The 6,142-nt window shown below is 41.9% G+C and overlaps 1 pseudogene; it reads right to left on the reverse strand.

Annotated features, from left to right (window-relative positions):
* Nucleotides 1-1,577: 1,577 nt before the first annotated feature.
* LOC114883352 lies at nt 1,578-2,852 on the reverse strand (annotated as a pseudogene).
* Nucleotides 2,853-6,142: the final 3,290 nt, after the last annotated feature.

Here is a 6,142-nt window from a genome sequence, read left to right on the forward strand (position 1 = left end):
CTTTATAAAGTTGGTAGAATTCCTCTGGACTATTTTTTTTCTGCGAGTCTTTTAAATTATTAATTCAATTTCATGTCTAGTTATCAGTCTGTTCAGACTGTCTCTTCCTGATTCAGTCTTGGCAGGTGGTACAATTTCTAGAAATTTGTCCATTTCTTCTAGGTTGTCCAGTTTGTTGGCATATAACTATTTGTAGTAATCCCTTATGTTTTTTTGGTATCTCTGTGGCATCAGTTGTTATTTTTCCTCTTTTATTTCTTATTTTGTTTGGCTTTTCTCTCTTTTCTTCTTTAGGCTGGCTAAAGGTTTATTTTGTTTGTCTTTTCAAAAACAAAGGTTTGATTTCATTGATTTTTAAAAATATTTCTATATTTATTTACTTTCCAATCTTCATTTTTTTCTCCCTTCTGCTGGGTTTGGGCTTTGTTTTTTCTTCTTTTTCTAATTCCTTTAGATAGGCCTAGCATGTGATCTATCCTAGAGAACGTTCCATCTGCACTTGAAAAGAATGTGTATTCTGCTGTTTTTAGATGGAATGTCCTCAAATACCTATTCAGTCCAACTACTCTATTGTGGCATCTAAAACTTTAGTTGCCTTTTTGATTTTCTGTCTGGATAATCTTTCCACTGATGTCAGTAGGGGTGTTGAATTCCCCCACTATTATTATGTAACTGTTACCTTCTCCCTTTTTGTATTTGCTTTATATATATAAGTCCTCCACTATTGGGTACATATATGTTGTTGAGTATAATATCCTCTTCTTGTATTGATCCTTTTATCATCATATAATGCCCTTCTTTGTCTTTTGTTATAGACTTTGTTTTAGTCTATTTTATCTGAGATGAATATCGCTATCCCTAACTTCTTGTCATTTCTATTTGCATGAAATATCTTTTTCCATTCTCTTACTTTTAGTCTGTGTGTGTCTTTAGTTCTGAAGTGAGTCTCTTGTAAGCAGTATAAGATCTACATTTTTTATTTCCCTTCCCCACATTTTGTGCTTTTGATGTCATATTATACATCTTCAAATTTATCCCTTTACTATGTATTTTAGTTATAGTTGCTTTTACAATTTTTTTCTTTCATTCTTTGTACTAGCTTATTTAAGTGGTTTATCCTCAGCCTTTACTATATGTTTTTATTTACTAGTGGGATTTTTGTGTTCCTGTGGATTCTTTCTTCTTGTTAATGCCTTTTATTTTCCACTTAGAGAAGACCCTTTAACTTTTCTCTAAAGTAGGTTTAACATCGATTAACTCTTTTAGTTTTTGCTTGTCTGAGAAGTTTATGTCTCCTTTAGTTCTAAATGATAATTTTGCTGGGTAGAGTATCCTAGGTTGCAGGTTTTTCCCTTTTATTTTTATTTTTTTAAATTGCAACTTCAGGAAAAGTTCCTGCTTTATTATTCCAAATAAATTTTCGCATGTAAAATAAATGTCCAATAGTTCCTGGTATGTGGGACGATAATGTTTGTTAAAGTCACAATGAAGCCTTATTGACAGAAGCTTGACTATATAAACAGCACAAGTTGAGAAAAGGTTTAATCTCCAAACCTATTAGACAGGATGAAGTAAGATCAGTAACGGCCACCTTGCAACATTACAGGAGGTCTCATTCCTATCGGAGGTTGAGGAGGCCCACCTTGGTAAGGGGGCACCATTGGCAGTCCCTGCCCATACGGTGGCATAGCACCAGGAAGATAACCTGGCATGCCTTGATGATGACCACCATACTGACCATGAGGTGGCATTGGGGGTCTCATTCATTGTTGCTGTGGGATGCCTGGCTGTGGTGGCCTCATACCTCCAATTGGTCCAACGGGTGGATTACCAATGGGAGCCTCTCCTGGTCGAGGAAGATTACGTTGATATTTAGGTAACTGTGCTCTTCTCTCTTCCAGCAATATATCCTCATCTGGATGGATCAACTTACTGGTTGCACTGGTCGTCATAAGTGTAGCAGGCTTACTTGTTGTTGAAGCTGCTGGTTTAGCTGCAGTGCTATTTGTTGTATTCGTGGTTGAAGCTGTAGACTGTGTATATGCAGGGAATGTAGGCTTTGGGGGTTCTGTAGTTGTTGCAGGGGTACTATTTAAGGGCTTGAAATCTGTACCAACAGGTCCTTGGACAGCTGCCTGAGCCTGTCTCACACTGGGGAAAAGAGGCTTAGTAACTGGAGGCTATGGAGCTGGAACTGTTGCTGTTGGTGTAGGTGGTCTGTAAAGAATATCTGGCGCTGAAACAGCCTGTGCTTGAGTCATTGGAGGAATTCCAGGACATGGAACAGGAGGGGGCGTACCTGGTGGCATACCAGACATCAGAGGTGGTATTCCCGGTCCAGGTGGCATCATTCCACCCATTGGCATCATTCCAGGTGGCATTCCTGGTGCTCCTGGAACTGGTGTTAGTCCTGGTTGTGCCATTGGGGGGATATAACCTTGTTGAGGTTGAACAGGCTGTGGTTGAAATGAAGTTGAAGCTGCAGAGTCGTCATCATCATATTCATCATCACCCTCTGGTTGCTTCTTTTTTTGACTCTCCGCTTGTGTTTTCTGTTCAAGAAGTCATCTTCTTTCATCCATGTCTGTTTTCGGAATACTTTCCATACCATATATTTCCAACTCTATGTCTGTTCTCCCAGGTATTGCATTTGGTACTGCATCTGTTGTCTCTTTATGCACCTGCATGCAATGAATAGCTAAGCCAGGTCCTGTATACAGTTTCTTATGACATACATGACATTTAAAATGCTTTGCTTTTTGGTGCTGTATAAGGATCTTCTCATCATCAAAATCTCTATTACAATACCAGCACCATGGCTTCAGCTCCTGCTTCTTCTTGTGACCCATAACTAAGCTCTACCGACAAAAAAAAAAAAAGGGAGGAGAAAACAAGCAGGAGAAACTAGCCGAAGAGTCGCTCACTCTTCCGACCCAACCGCCACCACCGTGTCCCACAGGAAAACCAGGTTTTTCCCTTTTAGCACTTTAAATAATGATGCCTGTCCCTACCAGCCTGCAAAGTTTCTGCAGAAAAATCAGCTTATAGCCTTATGGTGGTTCCTTTATATATGACTCTTTGTTTTTCTCTTGCTGCCTTTAATTTCTCTGTATCTTTAACTTTTGTTGTTTTAAGTACGATATGCCTTTGTGTGGATCTGTTTGGACTCATCTTGTTTGGGATCCTCTGTGCTTCCTGGATTGCACAGCTGTTTTCTTCTAAAGTTTTGTGAAATTTTCAGCCATATTTTCATCAAAAATATTTTCATCAAAAATATTTTCAATCCCCTTCTCTCTCTCTTCACCTTCTGGGATCCCTATAATGTAAATGTGGGTATACTTGTTGTTCCAGAGATCTCTTAAATTGATCTCATTAAAAAAAAATTCCTTTTGCTGTTCTGATTGGATGATTTCCATTATTCTATCTTCTGGATCACTTATGCATTAATCTGTATCACCTTCTCTGGTATTAATCCTTTCTTGTGTATTTTTTATTTCAGTTATTGTGTTCTTCAATTCTGATGGATTAAAATTCCACTGTGTTCCCCTATTCTTTTTGCTAATTCAGTTAGCATTCTTTTTACTAATGCTTTGAATTCTTTATCTGATACATTATTTCTCATTATTTGTTTTTTCAGGGGTTCTTCTCTCGCTTTTTCAAATGAGACCAATTTCTCTTTCTTCTCATTTTGTTCAACTTTTTTGTCTCTAGAAAATTTGGTGAAACAGTTCCCTGTTTGAGATCTTGAGGGTGTGCCCTTATGTGGGAGCCTCCCTGTACAGTCTGTGTGTGTCGTGTGGCTTTGGTGGGAGAGTTGGATTTGATGTGAATGTAAGCCATGTCTTTGCTGTTTTGTTGGCAGCTATCATCTTGGTGGGAGGTGAGGTTGGAGAAGGGGGGATCCAGGGCTTGAACTAGATGCCAGCTGGGGCTTCCCCTCCTCTGCTCAGTGGCCATCATCACCCTATCGGGGGCAGGGGCCCATCCCTCGTTGCTGGAGCAGAAGCCCTGAATAACAGGTCTAAACTTTCTCTGTTCTCTTTAAGTGTGTGATCTCCCCGCTCCTAGCACCAGCAAACTTGCCCCATAGGGGAGAAGTGCTGGGGCAAGTGGGGCCCATGGAAGCACTTGGTATGTGTTGGGGCATGGGCTGTGGTGCTCCGACCACATACAGAAGCCTGAGCTGCATGTGATGCACTGCCTATGCAAGTGCCAGTGCCTGGGTCAGCTGCCTATGACCTGCTCCACTCAGGTGCGACTTTGGGTCTGAGTCTCCTTTGTCCCTCACAGTTGATCTCTAGTCTTTGCCTCTGCTACCCCTGCCCTGGTTTGGAGCTGCACTGCAGTGCAGGCAGGGCCCATGTGGGCTCTTTGTATGTATCGAGGCACAGGCTGTGGCGGTTTGGCCACAGACAGAGTTTGGGCTACTTCTGATGCACTGCTTGTGCAAGCACCGGTAGTGGCTGCCCCAGCCCTGCTCAGATGCTGCTTCAGATTTGAGCTGCCTCTGTGTCACGTGGTCGAGCGCTTTTCCTTAGTCGTAGAGCTGTGATGTGAAGTAAACAGGCTGGAGCATTCCCTTGGCTCAGGTTAGGGCTCACGCTGGGGATGTCATGGGAAACCAGTCGGCCTCCTCAGCAGTTTCAATCTGTCCTCTTTGCCCTGTCTTGGGAGCAAACCAACTCATGTGTGCTCCTCGTGAGTGGAGTCCAGGATTCCCACAGCCCTCCTGTTAGCCCCACTGACCCTCCAGGCAGCCAAGGGGACTAGCCTTCCCTGTGTTGGACCCCAGGACTGGGGTGCCCAATATGTGGCTGGAACCGCCCATTCCCTAGGGAGGATCTCCACCTGTGTAATCTCCCTTTTCCTCTGTGTCCCCTCACAGGGGCACAGGTCCTGACATGATTGCTTCTCTTCCGTTCCTATTGATTGTGTGTGGATCCTTCTTATAACCTTGGTGTACAGAGTTCTTCTGCCAGTTTCCAGTGGGATTTGTTCCATATGCAGATGTATCTTTGATATGTTCCTATGGGGAGGTGAGTTCCACCTTTTCCTCTTCTGCCATCTTCATCTCCTCTCTCTCCCAAGTTAAACATTTTAAGAAACAGAAACTGACTTAGGATGGATTAAGCCTAAAAATATTGACAAGTTTATCGTAAGTATATTGGGCAGCTAAAATCAATGGGAGAGCTGGAATACCGGGAGAAATGGCCAGAACCACATCTCAAAACTGGGTTGACGTGGAAAATTCTTCTCCCTTCACTACCTCTGCCGGGAAGCAACCACCTAAGCCCTTGGTTTTTGCTGCATTTAGCTCCTGAGGCAAAGACCAGAATGCATGTATCGAGTGCTGTAGCCAAAGATAAGGCCTGGGCCTAACTGCAGGAAAGTCTAATAAGCAAGTGCCTGGCAACTCGCTCTTTAGAGAGAGACAGCTTTTCCCATGTCAAATCAGACTCTGAAAGTGTGAAAACCCTAAATATCAAGAGGCATTTAGATGCTAATTTGTCAAAATGAAGGAAAATACCCATACAAGTAGAAAGTAAAGAAGTGACTGATATGAAAAGAAATAAAATAGTTGATTGGGAAAATGGGTATTGAGAGATGGCAAGAGGAGATCTGAAATTAGTTTGGGGAGTGTTTGTGCTAAGGGACCAGGAAGATACACATACTTCGGTGGCAAGAAAATCATGACCTTTGGAGCCAAAGAGAAGGGAATTTAAATCCTTGTCTTGATGCATATTAGATGTGTGTCTTAGCCAAGTTAGTCCAGGAACCTCAGTAAATTGGAGATAACGATATTAGTATGAAGATCAAATAAAATATGTAAAGGTCTGTTTCTGTCTACTATATGGTAGATACTCAACAAACATTACCCACCCACCTATTCCCCGCAAAGCTTTAGGATAAAAGCAATGAGGAAAGTCAGTACAAAGATTTCCATGTTGTTCTAGCATCTAATGTCCTGAATTCCTCAGGAGATGATGGTTGGTAAAGGAACAATAAGAGAATAAAATTTAGAGGTAAGTTTTGTTACTGGTAAGGGATAGAATCTTTTCTGGAACCTGGCTGGATCACAGGTTGCCCTATGGTTATCTTTAGTTTTCTCTCAACCAAGGTGCTGAAGACAGACTAGTCCTTG

The sequence above is a fragment of the Monodon monoceros genome, unplaced genomic scaffold (assembly GCF_005190385.1).
Source record: "Monodon monoceros isolate NGI ecotype Baffin Bay Population unplaced genomic scaffold, NGI_Narwhal_1 Super_Scaffold_4, whole genome shotgun sequence".
NCBI lineage: Eukaryota > Metazoa > Chordata > Mammalia > Artiodactyla > Monodontidae > Monodon > Monodon monoceros.